Here is a 20109-nt window from a genome sequence, read left to right as displayed (position 1 = left end):
TGATTTACCATATCTGATTCCCCACCTCTGTTTCCCCGCCTCTGATTCCCCGCCTCTGATTCTCCATATCTCATTCTCCGCCTCTGAATCCCCATCTCTGATTCCCGGACACTGATTCCCCACCTCTGATTCCCGGCCTCTTATTCCCAGCATCTGATTCCCGGCCTCTGATTTCCGGCCTCTGATTCCCCGCTTCTGATTCTGATTCCCTGCCTCTGATTCCCCATCTCTGATTCCGCACATCTGATTCCCTGCCTCTGATTCCCCACCTCTGATTCCCCATATCTGATTCCCCGCCTCTGTTTCCCCGCCTCTGATTACCCGCCTCTGTTTCCCCATATCTAATTCCGAACCTCTGATGCCCCAACTCTAATTCCCTGCCTCTGATTCCCCGCGTTCTATTCCCTGCCTCTGATTCCCCGCCTGTGATTCCCCATCTCTGATTCACCACCTCTGATTCCCCACCTCTGATTCCCCATATCTGATTCCCCGCCTCTGTTTCCCAACCTCTGATTCCACACCTCTGATTCCCCATATCTGATTCCCCGCCTCTGTTTCCCCGCCTCTGATTCCCGGCCCCTGTTTCCCCATATCTGATTCCCCGCCACTTATTCCCCAACTCAGATTCCCCGCCTCTGATTCCCCAGCTCTGATTCCCTGCCTCTGATTCCCTGTGTTTGATTCCCTGCCTCTGATTCCCCGCCTCTGATTCCCCATCTCTGATTCACCGCCTTTGATTCGCCACCTCTGATTCCCCATATCTGATTCCCCGCCTCTGTTTCCCCGCCTCTGATTCCCCGCCTCTGATTCCCCATATCTCATTCCCCGCCTCTGAATCCCCATTTCTGATTCCCGGACTCTGATTCCCCACCTCTGATTCCCGGCCTCTTATTCCCGGCATCTGATTCCGGCCTCTGATCCCCGGCCTCTGATTCCCTGCTTCTGATTCTGATTCCCTGCCTCTGATTCCCCATCTCTGATTGCGCACATCTGATTCCCTGCCTCTGATTCCCCACCTCTGATTCCCCATATCTGATTCCCCGCCTCTGTTTCCCCGCCTCTGATTCCCCGCCTCTGTTTCCCAATATCTAAGTCCCCGCCTCTGATTCCCCAACTCTGATTCCCCACCTCTGATTCTCCAGCTCTGATTCCCCGCCTCTGATTCCCCGCATCTGATTCCCTGCATCTGATTCCAAGCCTCTGATTCCCTGCCTCTGATTCCCAACCTCTGATTCCCCACCTCTGATTTCCCATATCTGATTCCCCGCCTCTGTTTCCCCGCCTCTGATTCCCCGCCTCTGTTTCCCCATATCTGATTCCCGGCCTCTGATTCCCCGCCTCTGATTCCCCGCCTCTGATTCCCTGCCTCTGATTCCCCATCTCCGATTCCGCACATCTGATTCCCTGCCTCTGATTCCCCGCCTCTGATTCCCCACCTCTGATTCCCTGCCTCTGATTCCCAACATCTGATTCCCCACCTCTTATTCCCCATATCTGATTCCCCGCCTGTTTCCCCGCCTCTGATTCCCCGCCTCTGATTCCCCAACTCTAATTCCCCGCCTCTGAATCCCCATCTCTGATTCCCGGACTCTGATTCCCCACCTCTGATTCCCGGACTCTTATTCCCGGCATCTGATTCCGGCCTCTGATTCCTGGCCACTGATTCCCTGCTTCTGATTCTGATTCCCTGCCTCTGATTCCCCATCTCTGATTGCGCACATCTGATTCCCTGCCTCTGATTCCCCACCTCTGATTCCCCATATCTGATTTCCCGCCTCTGTTTCCCCGCCTCTGATTCCCCGCCTCTGTTTCCCAATATCTAAGTCCCCGCCTCTGATTCCCCAACTCTGATTCCCCACCTCTGATTCTCCAGCTCTGATTCCCCGCCTCTGATTCCCCGCATCTGATTCCCTGCATCTGATTCCAAGCCTCTGATTCCCTGCATCTGATTCCCAACCTCTGATTCCCCACCTCTGATTCCCCATATCTGATTCCCCGCCTCTGTTTCCCCGCCTCTGATTCCCCGCCTCTGTTTCCCCATATCTGATTCCCGGCCTCTGATTCCCCGCCTCTGATTCCCCGCCTCTGATTCCCTGCCTCTGATTCCCCATCTCCGATTCCGCACATCTGATTCCCTGCCTCTGATTCCCCGCCTCTGATTCCGCGCCTCTGATTCCCTGCCTCTGATTCCCAACATCTGATTCCCCACCTCTGATTCCCAATATCTGATTCCCCGCCTCTGTTTCCCCGCCTCTGATTCCCCTCCTCTGATTCCCCAACTCTAATTCCCCGCCTCTGATTCCCCAGCTCTGATTCCCCGTGTTTGATTCCCTGCCTCTGATTCCCTGCCCTGATTCCCCATCTCTGTTTCACCGCCTTTGATTCGCCACCTCTGATTCCCCTTATCTGATTCCCCGCCTCTGTTTCCCCGCCTCTGATTCCCTGCCTCTGATTCCCAACCTCTGATTCCACACCTCTGATTCCCCATATCTGATTCCCCGCCTGTGTTTCCCCACCTCTGATTCCCCGCCCCTGTTTCCCCATATCTGATTCCCCGCCTCTGATTCCCCAACGCTGATTCCCAGCCTCTGATTCCCCAGCTCTGATTCCCCGCCTCTGATTCCCCGTGTTTGATTCCCTGCCTCTGATTGCCCGCCTCTGATTCCCCATCTCTGATTCACCGCCTTTGATTCGCCACCTCTGATTCCCCATATCTCATTCCCTGTCTCTGTTTCCCCGCCTCTGATTCCCCGCCTCTGATTCCCTGCATCTGATTCCAAGCCTCTGATTCCCTGCCTCTGATTCCCAACCTCTGATTCCCCACCTCTGATTTCCCATATCTGATTCCCCGCCTCTGTTTCCCCGCCTCTGATTCCCCGCCTCTGTTTCCCCATATCTGATTCCCGGCCTCTGATTCCCCGCCTCTGATTACCCGCCTCTGATTCCCTGCCTCTGATTCCCCGCCTCTGATTCCCCACCTCTGATTCCCTGCCTCTGATTCCCAACATCTGATTCCCCACCTCTTATTCCCCATATCTGATTCCCCGCCTGTTTCCCCGCCTCTGACTCCCCTCCTCTGATTCCCCAACTCTAATTCCCCGCCTCTGATTCCCCAGCTCTGATTCCCCGTGTTTGATTCCCTGCCTCTGATTCCCTGCCCTGATTCCCCATCTCTGTTTCACCGCCTTTGATTCGCCACCTCTGATTCTCCATATCTGATTCCCCTCCTCTGTTTCCCCGCCTCTGATTCCCTGCCTCTGATTCCCAACCTCTGATTCCACACCTCTGATTCCCCATCTCTGATTCCTCGCCTCTGTTTCCCCGCCTCTGATTCCCCGCCCCTCTTTCCCCATATCTGATTCCCCGCCTCTGATTCCCCACCTCTGATTCCCGGCCTCTTATTCCCAGCATCTGATTCCCGGCCTCTGTTTCCCGGCCTCTGATTCCCCGCTTCTGATTCTGATTCCCTGCCTCTGATTCCCCACCTCTGATTCCCCATATCTGATTCCCCGCCTCTGTTTCCCCGCCTCTGATTCCCCGCCTCTGTTTCCCATATCTAATTCCGAACCTCTGATGCCCCAACTCTAATTCCCTGCCTCTGATTCCCCGCGTTCTATTCCCTGCCTCTGATTCCCCGCCTGTGATTCCCCATCTCTGATTCACCACCTCTGATTCCCCACCTCTGATTCCCCATATCTGATTCCCCGCCTCTGTTTCCCAACCTCTGATTCCACACCTCTGATTCCCCATATCTGATTCCCCGCCTCTGTTTCCCCGCCTCTGATTCCCGGCCCCTGTTTCCCCATATCTGATTCCCCGCCACTTATTCCCCAACTCAGATTCCCCGCCTCTGATTCCCCAGCTCTGATTCCCCGCCTCTGATTCCCTGTGTTTGATTCCCTGCCTCTGATTCCCCGCCTCTGATTCCCCATCTCTGATTCACTGCCTTTGATTCGCCACCTCTGATTCCCCATATCTGATTCCCCACCACTGTTTCCACGCCTCAAATTCCCCGCCTCTGATTCTCCATATCTCATTCCCCGCCTTTGAATCCCCATCTCTGATTCCCGGACTCTGATTCCCCACCTCTGATTCCCGGCCTCTTATTCCCAGCATCTGATTCCTGGCCTCTGATTCCCCATATCTGATTCCCCGCTTCTGATTCTGATTCCCTGCCTCTGATTCCCCATCTCTGATTCCGCACATCTGATTCCCTGCCTCTGATTCCCCACCTCTGATTCCCCATATCTGATTCCCCGCCTCTGTTTCCCCACCTCTGATTCCCCGCCTCTGTTTCCCCATATCTAATTCCCAACCTCTGATGCCCCAACTCTGATTCCCTGCCTCTGATTCCCCGCGTTCTATTCCCTGCCTCTGATTCCCCGCCTGTGATTCCCCATCTCTGATTCACCACCTCTGATTCCCCACCTCTGATTCCCCAAATCTAATTCCTCGCCTCTGTTTTCCCGCCTCTGATTCCCCGCCTCTGTTTCCCCATATCTGATTCCCCGCCTCTGAATCCCCAACTCTGATTCCCTGCCTCTGATTCCCCAGCTCTGATTCCCCACCTTTGATTCCCCCCGTCTGATTCCCAGCCTCTGAATCCCCGTGTCTGATTTCCTGCCTCTTATTCACCGCCTCTGATTCCCCATCTCTGACTCACCGCCTCTGATTCCCCACCTCTGATTCCCCATCTCTGATTCCGCACATCTGATTCCCTGCCTCTGATTCCCCGACTCTAATTCCCCAGCTCTGATTCCCCGCCTCTGATACCCCAACTCTGATTCCCCGCCTCTGATTCCCCAGCTCTGATTCACCGCCTTTGATTCGCCACCTCTGATTCCCCATATCTGATTCCCCGCCTCTGTTTCCCCGCCTCTGATTCCCCGCCTCTGATTCCCCATATCTCATTCCCCGACTCTGAATCCCCATCTCTGATTCCCGGACTCTGATTCCCCACCTCTGATTCCCGGCCTCTTATTCCCGTCATCTGATTCCGGCCTCTGATTCCCGGCCTCTGATTCCCTGCTTCTGATTCTGATTCCCTGCCTCTGATTCCCCATCTCTGATTGCGCACATCTGATTCCCTGCCTCTGATTCCCCACCTCTGATTCCCCATATCTGATTTCCCGCCTCTGTTTCCCCGCCTCTGATTCTCCGCCTCTGTTTCCCAATATCTAAGACCCGCCTCTGATTCCCCAACTCTGATTCCCCACCTCTGATTCTCCAGCTATGATTCCCCGCCTCTGATTCCCCGCATCTGATTCCCTGCATCTGATTCCAAGCCTCTGATTCCCTGCATCTGATTCCCAACCTCTGATTCCCCACCTCTGATTCCCCATTTCTGATTCCCCGCATCGGATTCCCTGCATCTGATTCCAAGCCTCTGATTCCCTGCCTCTGATTCCCAACCTCTGATTCCCCACCTCTGATTCCCCATATCTGATTCCCCGCCTCTGTTTCCCCGCCTCTGATTCCCCGCCTCTGTTTCCCCATATCTAATTCCCAAACTCTTATGCCCCAACTCTGATTCCCTGCCTCTGATTCCCCGCGTTCTATTCCCTGCCTCTGATTCCACGCCTGTGATTCCCCATCTCTGATTCACCACCTCTGATTCCCCACCTCTGATTCCCCATATCTAATTCCCCGCCTCTGAATCCCCAACTCTGATTCCCTGCCTCTGATTCCCTGCTTCTGATTCTGATTCCCCACCTCTGATTCCCCATCTCTGATTCCGCACATCTAATTCCCTGCCTCTGATTCCCCATCTCTGATTCCCCATATCTGATTCCCCGCCTTCTGTTCCCCGCCTCTGATTCCCCGCCTCTGTTTCCCCATATCTAAGTCCCCGACTCTGATTCCCCAACTTTGATTCCCCACCTCTGATTCCCCAGCTCTGATTCCCCGCCTCTGATTCCCCGCATCTGATTCCATGCATATGATTCCCAGCCTCTGATTCCCTGCCTCTGATTCCAAACCTCTGATTCCCCACCTCTGATTCCCCATATCTGATTCCCCGCCTCTGTTTCCCCGCCTCTGATTCCCAGCCTCTGTTTCCCCATATCTGATTCCCGGCCTCTGATTCCCCGCCTCTGATTCCCCGCCTCTGATTCCCTGCCTCTGATTCCCCATCTCCGATTCCGCACATCTGATTCCCTGCCTCTGATTCCCCGCCTCTGATTCCCCACCTCTGATTCCCTGCCTCTGATTCCCAACATCTGATTCCCCACCTCTTTTTCCCCATATCTGATTCCCCGCCTGTTTCCCCGCCTCTGACTCCCCTCCTCTGATTCCCCAACTCTAATTCCCCGCCTCTGATTCCCCAGCTCTGATTCCCCGTGTTTGATTCCCTGCCTCTGATTCCCTGCCCTGATTCCCCATCTCTGTTTCACCGCCTTTGATTCGCCACCTCTGATTCCCCATATCTGATTCCCCTCCTCTGTTTCCCCGCCTCTGATTCCCTGCCTCTGATTCCCAACCTCTGATTCCACACCTCTGATTCCCCATCTCAGATTCCTCGCCTCTGTTTCCCCGCCTCTGATTCCCCGCCCCTCTTTCCCCATATCTGATTCCCCGCCTCTGATTCCCCAACTCTGATTCCCCGCCTCTGATTCCCCAGCTCTGATTCCCCGCCTCTGATTCCCCGTGATTGATTCCCTGCCTCTGATTGCCCGCCTCTGATTCCCCATCTCTGATTCACCGCCTTTGATTCGCCACCTCTGATTTACCATATCTGATTCCCCTCCTCTGTTTCCCCGCCTCTGATTCCCCGCCTCTGATTCTCCATATCTCATTCTCCGCCTCTGAATCCCCATCTCTGATTCCCGGACACTGATTCCCCACCTCTGATTCCCGGCCTCTTATTCCCAGCATCTGATTCCCGGCCTCTGATTCCCGGCCTCTGATTCCCCGCTTCTGATTCTGATTCCCTGCCTCTGATTCCCCATCTCTGATTCCGCACATCTGATTCCCTGCCTCTGATTCCCCACCTCTGATTCCCCATATCTGATTCCCCGCCTCTGTTTCCCCGCCTCTGATTCCCCGCCTCTGTTTCCCCATATCTAATTCCGAACCTCTGATGCCCCAACTCTAATTCCCTGCCTCTGATTCCCCGCGTTCTATTCCCTGCCTCTGATTCCCCGCCTGTGATTCCCCATCTCTGATTCACCACCTCTGATTCCCCACCTCTGATTCCCCATATCTGATTCCCCGCCTCTGTTTCCCAACCTCTGATTCCACACCTCTGATTCCCCATATCTGATTCCCCGCCTCTGTTTCCCCGCCTCTGATTCCCGGCCCCTGTTTCCCCATATCTGATTCCCCGCCACTTATTCCCCAACTCAGATTCCCCGCCTCTGATTCCCCAGCTCTGATTCCCCGCCTCTGATTCCCCGTGTTTGATTCCCTGCCTCTGATTGCCCGCCTCTGATTCCCCATCTCTGATTCACCGCCTTTGATTCGCCACCTCTGATTCCCCATATCTGATTCCCCACCACTGTTTCCACGCCTCAAATTCCCCGCCTCTGATTCTCCATATCTCATTCCCCGCCTTTGAATCCCCATCTCTGATTCCCGGACTCTGATTCCCCACCTCTGATTCCCGGCCTCTTATTCCCAGCATCTGATTCCTGGCCTCTGATTCCCCATATCTGATTCCCCGCTTCTGATTCTGATTCCCTGCCTCTGATTCCCCATCTCTGATTCCGCACATCTGATTCCCTGCCTCTGATTCCCCACCTCTGATTCCCCATATCTGATTCCCCGCCTCTGTTTCCCCACCTCTGATTCCCCGCCTCTGTTTCCCCATATCTAATTCCCAACCTCTGATGCCCCAACTCTGATTCCCTGCCTCTGATTCCCCGCGTTCTATTCCCTGCCTCTGATTCCCCGCCTGTGATTCCCCATCTCTGATTCACCACCTCTGATTCCCCACCTCTGATTCCCCATATCTAATTCCTCGCCTCTGTTTTCCCGCCTCTGATTCCCCGCCTCTGTTTCCCCATATCTGATTCCCCGCCTCTGAATCCCCAACTCTGATTCCCTGCCTCTGATTCCCCAGCTCTGATTCCCCACCTTTGATTCCCCCCGTCTGATTCCCAGCCTCTGAATCCCCGTGTCTGATTTCCTGCCTCTGATTCACCGCCTCTGATTCCCCATCTCTGACTCACCGCCTCTGATTCCCCACCTCTGATTCCCCATCTCTGATTCCGCACATCTGATTCCCTGCCTCTGATTCCCCGACTCTGATTCCCCAGCTCTGATTCCCCGCCTCTGATTCCCCAACTCTGATTCCCCGCCTCTGATTCCCCAGCTCTGATTCACCGCCTTTGATTCGCCACCTCTGATTCCCCATATCTGATTCCCCGCCTCTGTTTCCCCGCCTCTGATTCCCCGCCTCTGATTCCCCATATCTCATTCCCCGACTCTGAATCCCCATCTCTGATTCCCGGACTCTGATTCCCCACCTCTGATTCCCGGCCTCTTATTCCCGTCATCTGATTCCGGCCTCTGATTCCCGGCCTCTGATTCCCTGCTTCTGATTCTGATTCCCTGCCTCTGATTCCCCATCTCTGATTGCGCACATCTGATTCCCTGCCTCTGATTCCCCACCTCTGATTCCCCATATCTGATTTCCCGCCTCTGTTTCCCCACCTCTGATTCCCCGCCTCTGTTTCCCAATATCTAAGACCCGCCTCTGATTGCCCAACTCTGATTCCCCACCTCTGATTCTCCAGCTATGATTCCCCGCCTCTGATTCCCCGCATCTGATTCCCTGCATCTGATTCCAAGCCTCTGATTCCCTGCATCTGATTCCCAACCTCTGATTCCCCACCTCTGATTCCCCATTTCTGATTCCCCGCATCTGATTCCCTGCATCTGATTCCAAGCCTCTGATTCCCTGCCTCTGATTCCCAACCTCTGATTCCCCACCTCTGATTCCCCATATCTGATTCCCCGCCTCTGTTTCCCCGCCTCTGATTCCCCGCCTCTGTTTCCCCATATCTAATTCCCAACCTCTGATGCCCCAACTCTGATTCACTGCCTCTGATTCCCCGCGTTCTATTCCCTGCCTCTGATTCCACGCCTGTGATTCCCCATCTCTGATTCACCACCTCTGATTCCCCACCTCTGATTCCCCATATCTAATTCCCCGCCTCTGAATCCCCAACTCTGATTCCCTGCCTCTGATTCCCTGCTTCTGATTCTGATTCCCCACCTCTGATTCCCCATCTCTGATTCCGCACATCTAATTCCCTGCCTCTGATTCCCCATCTCTGATTCCCCATATCTGATTCCCCGCCTTCTGTTCCCCGCCTCTGATTCCCCGCCTCTGTTTCCCCATATCTAAGTCCCCGACTCTGATTCCCCAACTTTGATTCCCCACCTCTGATTCCCCAGCTCTCATTCCCCGCCTCTGATTCCCCGCATCTGATTCCATGCATATGATTCCCAGCCTCTGATTCCCTGCCTCTGATTCCCAACCTCTGATTTCCCACCTCTGATTCCCCATATCTGATTCCCCGCCTCTGTTTCCCCGCCTCTGATTCCCCTCCTCTGTTTCCCCATATCTGATCCCCGCCTCTATTTGCCCGCCTCTGTTTCCCCGCCTCTTTTTCCCCATATCTGATTCCCCGCCTCTGAATCCCCAACTCTGATTCCCTGCCTCTAATTTCCCAGCTCTGATTCCCCGCCTCTGATTCCCCGTGTCTGATTTCCTGCCTCTGATTCCCCGCCTCTGATTACCCATGTCTGATTCACCGCCTCGGATTCCCCACCTCTGATTCCCCATCTCTGATTCGGCACATCCGATTCCCTGCCTCTGATTCCCCGCCTCTGATTCACTGACTCTGATTACCCAGCTCTGATTCCCCGCCTCTGATTCCCCGCGTCTTATTCCCTGCTTCTGATTCTGATTCCCTGCCTCTGATTCCCCATCTCTGATTCCGCACATCTGATTCCCTGCCTCTGATTCCCCACCTCTGATTCCCCATATCTGATTCCCCGCCTCTGTTTCCCCTTCTCTGATTCCCCGCCTCTGTTTCCCCATATCTAAGTCCCCGCCTCTGATTCCCCAACTCTGATTCCCCACCTCTGATTCCCCAGCTCTGATTCCCCGCCTCTGATTCCCCGCATCTGATTCCCTGCATCTGATACCCAGCCTCTGATTCCGTGCCTGTGATTCCCAAACTCTGATTCCCCACCTCTGATTCCCCATATCTGATTCCCCGCCTCTGTTTCCCCGCCTCTGATTCCCCGCCTCTGTTTCCCCATATCTGATTCCCCGCCTCTATTTGCCCACCTATGATTCCCCACCTCAGTTTCCCCATATCTGATTCCCCGCCTCTGAATCCCCAACTCTGATTCCCTGCATCTAATTCCCCAGCTCTGATTCCCCGCCTCTGATTCCCCATGTCTGATTTCCTGCCTCTGATTCCCCGCCTCTGTTTACCCATGTCTGATTCACCGCCTCTGATTCCCCACCTCTGATTCCCCATCTCTGATTCCGCACATCCCATTCCCTGCCTCTGATTCCCCGCCTCTGATTCCCCGCCTCAGATTCCCCGTGTCTGATTTCCTGCCTCTGATTCCCCGCCTCTGATTACCCATGTCTGATTCACCGCCTCTGATTCCCCACCTCTGATTCCCCATCTCTGATTCCGCACATCCGATTCCCTGCTTCTGATTCCCCGACTCTGATTCACAGCCTCTGATTCCCCAGCTCTGATTCCCCGCCTCAGATTCCCCGCGTCTTATTCCCTGCTTCTGATTCTGATTCCCTGCCTCTGATTCCCCATCTCTGATTCCACACATCTGATTCCCTGCCTCTGATTCCCCACCTCTGATTCCCCATATCTGATTCCCCGCCTCTGTTTCCCCGCCTCTGATTCCCCGCCTCTGTTTCCCCATATCTAAGTCCCCGCCTCTGATTCCGCAACTCTGATTCCACACCTCTGATTCCCCAGCTCTGAATACCCACCTCTGATTCCCCATATCTGATTCCCCGCCTCTGTTTCCCCGCCTCTGATTCCCCGCCACTGTTTCCCCATATCTGATTCCCCGCCTCTGAATCCCCAACTCTGATTCCCTGCATCTAATTCCCCAGCTCTGATTCCCCGCCTCTGATTCCCCGTGTCAGATTTCCTGCCTCTGATTCCCCGCCTCTGATTACCCATGTCTGATTCACCGCCTCCTATTCCCCACCTCTGATTCCCCATCTCTGATTCCGCACATCAGATTCCCTGCCTCTGATTCCCCGCCTCTGATTCACCGCCTCTGATTCACCGCCTCTGATTCCCGGCCTCTGATTTCCCGCCTCTGATTCCCTGCCACTGATACCCCGCCCCTGATTCCCCACCTCTGATTCCCCATATCTGATTCCCCGCCTCTGTTTCCCCGCCTCTGAATCCCCGCCTCTGATTTCCCATATCTGATTCCCCGCCTCTGATTCCCCAACTCTGATTCCCCGCCTCTGATTCCCCAGCTCTGAATCCCCGCCTCTGATTCCCCGCGTCTGATTACCGGCCTCTGATTCCCCACCTCTGATTCCCCATATCTGATTCCCCGCCTCTGTTTCCCCGCCTCTGATTCCCCACCTCTGATTAACAATATCTGATTCCCCGCCTCTGATTCCCCACCTCTGATTCCCCGCCTCTGATTCGCCAGCTATGATTCCCCACCTCTGATTCCCAGCGTCTGATTCCCCGCCTCTGATTCCCCATCTCTGATTCCCCATCTCTGATTCCCCATCTCTGATTCCCCAATTCTGATTCCCCGCCTCTGATTCCCCAGCTCTGAATCCTCGCCTCTGATTCCCTGCCTCTGATTCCCAACATCTGATTCCCCACCTCTGAATTCCCATATTGATTCCCTGCCTCTGATTCCCCGCCTCTGATTCCCCAACTCTGATTCCCCGCCTCTGATTCCCCAGCTCTGATTCCCCGCCTCTTATTCCCCGTGTTTGATTCCCTGCCTCTGATTCCCGGCCTCTGATTCCCCATCTCCGATTCACCGCCTTTCTTTCGCCACCTCTGATTCCCCATATCTGATTCCCCGCCTCTGTTTCCCCGCCTCTGATTCCCCGCCTCTGATTCCCCATATCTCATTCCCCGCCTCTGAATCCCCATCTCTGATTCCCGGACTCTGATTCCCCACCTCTGATTCCCGGACTCTTATTCCCGGCATCTGATTCCGGCCTCTGATTCCTGGCCTCTGATTCCCTGCTTCTGATTCTGATTCCCTGCCTCTGATTCCCCATCTCTGATTGCGCACATCTGATTCCCTGCCTCTGATTCCCCACCTCTGATTCCCCATATCTGATTTCCCGCCTCTGTTTCCCCGCCTCTGATTCCCCAACTCTGATTCCCCGCCTCTGATTCCCCAGCTCTGAATCCCCGCCTCTGATTCCCCGCGTCTGATTACCGGCCTCTGATTCCCCACCTCTGATTCCCCATATCTGATTCCCCGCCTCTGTTTCCCCGCCTCTGATTCCCCACCTCTGATTAACAATATCTGATTCCCCGCCTCTGATTCCCCACCTCTGATTCCCCGCCTCTGATTCGCCAGCTATGATTCCCCACCTCTGATTCCCCGCGTCTGATTCCCTGCCTCTGATTCCCCGCCTCTGATCCCACATCTCTGATTCACCACCTCTGATTCCCAGCGTCTGATTCCCCGCCTCTGATTCCCCATCTCTGATTCCCCATCTCTGATTCCCCATCTCTGATTCCCCAATTCTGATTCCCCGCCTCTGATTCCCCAGCTCTGAATCCTCGCCTCTGATTCCCTGCCTCTGATTCCCAACATCTGATTCCCCACCTCTGAATTCCCATATTGATTCCCTGCCTCTGATTCCCCGCCTCTGATTCCCCAACTCTGATTCCCCGCCTCTGATTCCCCAGCTCTGATTCCCCGCCTCTTATTCCCCGTGTTTGATTCCCTGCCTCTGATTCCCGGCCTCTGATTCCCCATCTCCGATTCACCGCCTTTCATTCGCCACCTCTGATTCCCCATATCTGATTCCCCGCCTCTGTTTCCCCGCCTCTGATTCCCCGCCTCTGATTCCCCATATCTCATTCCCCGCCTCTGAATCCCCATCTCTGATTCCCGGACTCTGATTCCCCACCTCTGATTCCCGGACTCTTATTCCCGGCATCTGATTCCGGCCTCTGATTCCTGGCCTCTGATTCCCTGCTTCTGATTCTGATTCCCTGCCTCTGATTCCCCATCTCTGATTGCGCACATCTGATTCCCTGCCTCTGATTCCCCACCTCTGATTCCCCATATCTGATTTCCCGCCTCTGTTTCCCCGCCTCTGATTCCCCGCCTCTGTTTCCCAATATCTAAGTCCCCGCCTCTGATTCCCCAACTCTGATTCCCCACCTCTGATTCTCCAGCTCTGTTTCCCCGCCTCTGATTCCCCGCCTCTGTTTCCCAATATCTAAGACCCGCCTCTGATTCCCCAACTCTGATTCCCCACCTCTGATTCTCCAGCTATGATTCCCCGCCTCTGATTCCCCGCATCTGATTCCCTGCATCTGATTCCAAGCCTCTGATTCCCTGCATCTGATTCCCAACCTCTGATTCCCCACCTCTGATTCCCCATTTCTGATTCCCCGCATCGGATTCCCTGCATCTGATTCCAAGCCTCTGATTCCCTGCCTCTGATTCCCAACCTCTGATTCCCCACCTCTGATTCCCCATATCTGATTCCCCGCCTCTGTTTCCCCGCCTCTGATTCCCCGCCTCTGTTTCCCCATATCTAATTCCCAAACTCTTATGCCCCAACTCTGATTCCCTGCCTCTGATTCCCCGCGTTCTATTCCCTGCCTCTGATTCCACGCCTGTGATTCCCCATCTCTGATTCACCACCTCTGATTCCCCACCTCTGATTCCCCATATCTAATTCCCCGCCTCTGAATCCCCAACTCTGATTCCCTGCCTCTGATTCCCTGCTTCTGATTCTGATTCCCCACCTCTGATTCCCCATCTCTGATTCCGCACATCTAATTCCCTGCCTCTGATTCCCCATCTCTGATTCCCCATATCTGATTCCCCGCCTTCTGTTCCCCGCCTCTGATTCCCCGCCTCTGTTTCCCCATATCTAAGTCCCCGACTCTGATTCCCCAACTTTGATTCCCCACCTCTGATTCCCCAGCTCTGATTCCCCGCCTCTGATTCCCCGCATCTGATTCCATGCATATGATTCCCAGCCTCTGATTCCCTGCCTCTGATTCCAAACCTCTGATTCCCCACCTCTGATTCCCCATATCTGATTCCCCGCCTCTGTTTCCCCGCCTCTGATTCCCAGCCTCTGTTTCCCCATATCTGATTCCCGGCCTCTGATTCCCCGCCTCTGATTCCCCGCCTCTGATTCCCTGCCTCTGATTCCCCATCTCCGATTCCGCACATCTGATTCCCTGCCTCTGATTCCCCGCCTCTGATTCCCCACCTCTGATTCCCTGCCTCTGATTCCCAACATCTGATTCCCCACCTCTTTTTCCCCATATCTGATTCCCCGCCTGTTTCCCCGCCTCTGACTCCCCTCCTCTGATTCCCCAACTCTAATTCCCCGCCTCTGATTCCCCAGCTCTGATTCCCCGTGTTTGATTCCCTGCCTCTGATTCCCTGCCCTGATTCCCCATCTCTGTTTCACCGCCTTTGATTCGCCACCTCTGATTCCCCATATCTGATTCCCCTCCTCTGTTTCCCCGCCTCTGATTCCCTGCCTCTGATTCCCAACCTCTGATTCCACACCTCTGATTCCCCATCTCAGATTCCTCGCCTCTGTTTCCCCGCCTCTGATTCCCCGCCCCTCTTTCCCCATATCTGATTCCCCGCCTCTGATTCCACAACTCTGATTCCCCGCCTCTGATTCCCCAGCTCTGATTCCCCGCCTCTGATTCCCCGTGATTGATTCCCTGCCTCTGATTGCCCGCCTCTGATTCCCCATCTCTGATTCACCGCCTTTGATTCGCCACCTCTGATTTACCATATCTGATTCCCCTCCTCTGTTTCCCCGCCTCTGATTCCCCGCCTCTGATTCTCCATATCTCATTCTCCGCCTCTGAATCCCCATCTCTGATTCCCGGACACTGATTCCCCACCTCTGATTCCCGGCCTCTTATTCCCAGCATCTGATTCCCGGCCTCTGATTCCCGGCCTCTGATTCCCCGCTTCTGATTCTGATTCCCTGCCTCTGATTCCCCATCTCTGATTCCGCACATCTGATTCCCTGCCTCTGATTCCCCACCTCTGATTCCCCATATCTGATTCCCCGCCTCTGTTTCCCCGCCTCTGATTCCCCGCCTCTGTTTCCCCATATCTAATTCCGAACCTCTGATGCCCCAACTCTAATTCCCTGCCTCTGATTCCCCGCGTTCTATTCCCTGCCTCTGATTCCCCGCCTGTGATTCCCCATCTCTGATTCACCACCTCTGATTCCCCACCTCTGATTCCCCATATCTGATTCCCCGCCTCTGTTTCCCAACCTCTGATTCCACACCTCTGATTCCCCATATCTGATTCCCCGCCTCTGTTTCCCCGCCTCTGATTCCCGGCCCCTGTTTCCCCATATCTGATTCCCCGCCACTTATTCCCCAACTCAGATTCCCCGCCTCTGATTCCCCAGCTCTGATTCCCCGCCTCTGATTCCCCGTGTTTGATTCCCTGCCTCTGATTGCCCGCCTCTGATTCCCCATCTCTGATTCACCGCCTTTGATTCGCCACCTCTGATTCCCCATATCTGATTCCCCACCACTGTTTCCACGCCTCAAATTCCCCGCCTCTGATTCTCCATATCTCATTCCCCGCCTTTGAATCCCCATCTCTGATTCCCGGACTCTGATTCCCCACCTCTGATTCCCGGCCTCTTATTCCCAGCATCTGATTCCTGGCCTCTGATTCCCCATATCTGATTCCCCGCTTCTGATTCTGATTCCCTGCCTCTGATTCCCCATCTCTGATTCCGCACATCTGATTCCCTGCCTCTGATTCCCCACCTCTGATTCCCCATATCTGATTCCCCGCCTCTGTTTCCCCACCTCTGATTCCCCGCCTCTGTTTCCCCATATCTAATTCCCAACCTCTGATGCCCCAACTCTGATTCCCTGCCTCTGATTCCCCGCGTTCTATTCCCTGCCTCTGATTCCCCGCCTGTGATTCCCCATCTCTGATTCACCACCTCTGATTCCCCACCTCTGATTCCCCATATCTAATTCCTCGCCTCTGTTTTCCCGCCTCTGATTCCCCGCCTCTGTTTCCCCATATCTGATTCCCCGCCTCTGAATCCCCAACTCTGATTCCCTGCCTCTGATTCCCCAGCTCTGATTCCCCACCTTTGATTCCCCCCGTCTGATTCCCAGCCTCTGAATCCCCGTGTCTGATTTCCTGCCTCTGATTCACCGCCTCTGATTCCCCATCTCTGACTCACCGCCTCTGATTCCCCACCTCTGATTCCCCATCTCTGATTCCGCACATCTGATTCCCTGCCTCTGATTCCCCGACTCTGATTCCCCAGCTCTGATTCCCCGCCTCTGATTCCCCAACTCTGATTCCCCGCCTCTGATTCCCCAGCTCTGATTCACCGCCTTTGATTCGCCACCTCTGATTCCCCATATCTGATTCCCCGCCTCTGTTTCCCCGCCTCTGATTCCCCGCCTCTGATTCCCCATATCTCATTCCCCGACTCTGAATCCCCATCTCTGATTCCCGGACTCTGATTCCCCACCTCTGATTCCCGGCCTCTTATTCCCGTCATCTGATTCCGGCCTCTGATTCCCGGCCTCTGATTCCCTGCTTCTGATTCTGATTCCCTGCCTCTGATTCCCCATCTCTGATTGCGCACATCTGATTCCCTGCCTCTGATTCCCCACCTCTGATTCCCCATATCTGATTTCCCGCCTCTGTTTCCCCACCTCTGATTCCCCGCCTCTGTTTCCCAATATCTAAGACCCGCCTCTGATTGCCCAACTCTGATTCCCCACCTCTGATTCTCCAGCTATGATTCCCCGCCTCTGATTCCCCGCATCTGATTCCCTGCATCTGATTCCAAGCCTCTGATTCCCTGCATCTGATTCCCAACCTCTGATTCCCCACCTCTGATTCCCCATTTCTGATTCCCCGCATCTGATTCCCTGCATCTGATTCCAAGCCTCTGATTCCCTGCCTCTGATTCCCAACCTCTGATTCCCCACCTCTGATTCCCCATATCTGATTCCCCGCCTCTGTTTCCCCGCCTCTGATTCCCCGCCTCTGTTTCCCCATATCTAATTCCCAACCTCTGATGCCCCAACTCTGATTCACTGCCTCTGATTCCCCGCGTTCTATTCCCTGCCTCTGATTCCACGCCTGTGATTCCCCATCTCTGATTCACCACCTCTGATTCCCCACCTCTGATTCCCCATATCTAATTCCCCGCCTCTGAATCCCCAACTCTGATTCCCTGCCTCTGATTCCCTGCTTCTGATTCTGATTCCCCACCTCTGATTCCCCATCTCTGATTCCGCACATCTAATTCCCTGCCTCTGATTCCCCATCTCTGATTCCCCATATCTGATTCCCCGCCTTCTGTTCCCCGCCTCTGATTCCCCGCCTCTGTTTCCCCATATCTAAGTCCCCGACTCTGATTCCCCAACTTTGATTCCCCACCTCTGATTCCCCAGCTCTCATTCCCCGCCTCTGATTCCCCGCATCTGATTCCATGCATATGATTCCCAGCCTCTGATTCCCTGCCTCTGATTCCCAACCTCTGATTTCCCACCTCTGATTCCCCATATCTGATTCCCCGCCTCTGTTTCCCCGCCTCTGATTCCCCTCCTCTGTTTCCCCATATCTGATCCCCGCCTCTATTTGCCCGCCTCTGTTTCCCCGCCTCTTTTTCCCCATATCTGATTCCCCGCCTCTGAATCCCCAACTCTGATTCCCTGCCTCTAATTTCCCAGCTCTGATTCCCCGCCTCTGATTCCCCGTGTCTGATTTCCTGCCTCTGATTCCCCGCCTCTGATTACCCATGTCTGATTCACCGCCTCGGATTCCCCACCTCTGATTCCCCATCTCTGATTCGGCACATCCGATTCCCTGCCTCTGATTCCCCGCCTCTGATTCACTGACTCTGATTACCCAGCTCTGATTCCCCGCCTCTGATTCCCCGCGTCTTATTCCCTGCTTCTGATTCTGATTCCCTGCCTCTGATTCCCCATCTCTGATTCCGCACATCTGATTCCCTGCCTCTGATTCCCCACCTCTGATTCCCCATATCTGATTCCCCGCCTCTGTTTCCCCTTCTCTGATTCCCCGCCTCTGTTTCCCCATATCTAAGTCCCCGCCTCTGATTCCCCAACTCTGATTCCCCACCTCTGATTCCCCAGCTCTGATTCCCCGCCTCTGATTCCCCGCATCTGATTCCCTGCATCTGATACCCAGCCTCTGATTCCGTGCCTGTGATTCCCAAACTCTGATTCCCCACCTCTGATTCCCCATATCTGATTCCCCGCCTCTGTTTCCCCGCCTCTGATTCCCCGCCTCTGTTTCCCCATATCTGATTCCCCGCCTCTATTTGCCCACCTATGATTCCCCACCTCAGTTTCCCCATATCTGATTCCCCGCCTCTGAATCCCCAACTCTGATTCCCTGCATCTAATTCCCCAGCTCTGATTCCCCGCCTCTGATTCCCCATGTCTGATTTCCTGCCTCTGATTCCCCGCCTCTGTTTACCCATGTCTGATTCACCGCCTCTGATTCCCCACCTCTGATTCCCCATCTCTGATTCCGCACATCCCATTCCCTGCCTCTGATTCCCCGCCTCTGATTCCCCGCCTCAGATTCCCCGTGTCTGATTTCCTGCCTCTGATTCCCCGCCTCTGATTACCCATGTCTGATTCACCGCCTCTGATTCCCCACCTCTGATTCCCCATCTCTGATTCCGCACATCCGATTCCCTGCTTCTGATTCCCCGACTCTGATTCACAGCCTCTGATTCCCCAGCTCTGATTCCCCGCCTCAGATTCCCCGCGTCTTATTCCCTGCTTCTGATTCTGATTCCCTGCCTCTGATTCCCCATCTCTGATTCCACACATCTGATTCCCTGCCTCTGATTCCCCACCTCTGATTCCCCATATCTGATTCCCCGCCTCTGTTTCCCCGCCTCTGATTCCCCGCCTCTGTTTCCCCATATCTAAGTCCCCGCCTCTGATTCCGCAACTCTGATTCCACACCTCTGATTCCCCAGCTCTGAATACCCACCTCTGATTCCCCATATCTGATTCCCCGCCTCTGTTTCCCCGCCTCTGATTCCCCGCCACTGTTTCCCCATATCTGATTCCCCGCCTCTGAATCCCCAACTCTGATTCCCTGCATCTAATTCCCCAGCTCTGATTCCCCGCCTCTGATTCCCCGTGTCAGATTTCCTGCCTCTGATTCCCCGCCTCTGATTACCCATGTCTGATTCACCGCCTCCTATTCCCCACCTCTGATTCCCCATCTCTGATTCCGCACATCAGATTCCCTGCCTCTGATTCCCCGCCTCTGATTCACCGCCTCTGATTCACCGCCTCTGATTCCCGGCCTCTGATTTCCTGCCTCTGATTCCCTGCCACTGATACCCCGCCCCTGATTCCCCACCTCTGATTCCCCATATCTGATTCCCCGCCTCTGTTTCCCCGCCTCTGAATCCCCGCCTCTGATTTCCCATATCTGATTCCCCGCCTCTGATTCCCCAACTCTGATTCCCCGCCTCTGATTCCCCAGCTCTGAATCCCCGCCTCTGATTCCCCGCGTCTGATTACCGGCCTCTGATTCCCCACCTCTGATTCCCCATATCTGATTCCCCGCCTCTGTTTCCCCGCCTCTGATTCCCCACCTCTGATTAACAATATCTGATTCCCCGCCTCTGATTCCCCACCTCTGATTCCCCGCCTCTGATTCGCCAGCTATGATTCCCCACCTCTGATTCCCCGCGTCTGATTCCCTGCCTCTGATTCCCCGCCTCTGATTCCACATCTCTGATTCACCACCTCTGATTCCCAGCGTCTGATTCCCCGCCTCTGATTCCCCATCTCTGATTCCCCATCTCTGATTCCCCATCTCTGATTCCCCAATTCTGATTCCCCGCCT

Source organism: Narcine bancroftii, unplaced genomic scaffold, assembly GCF_036971445.1.
Source record: "Narcine bancroftii isolate sNarBan1 unplaced genomic scaffold, sNarBan1.hap1 Scaffold_160, whole genome shotgun sequence".
NCBI classification, from domain to species: domain Eukaryota; kingdom Metazoa; phylum Chordata; class Chondrichthyes; order Torpediniformes; family Narcinidae; genus Narcine; species Narcine bancroftii.
Note: the sequence above shows the minus strand (reverse complement) of the source record.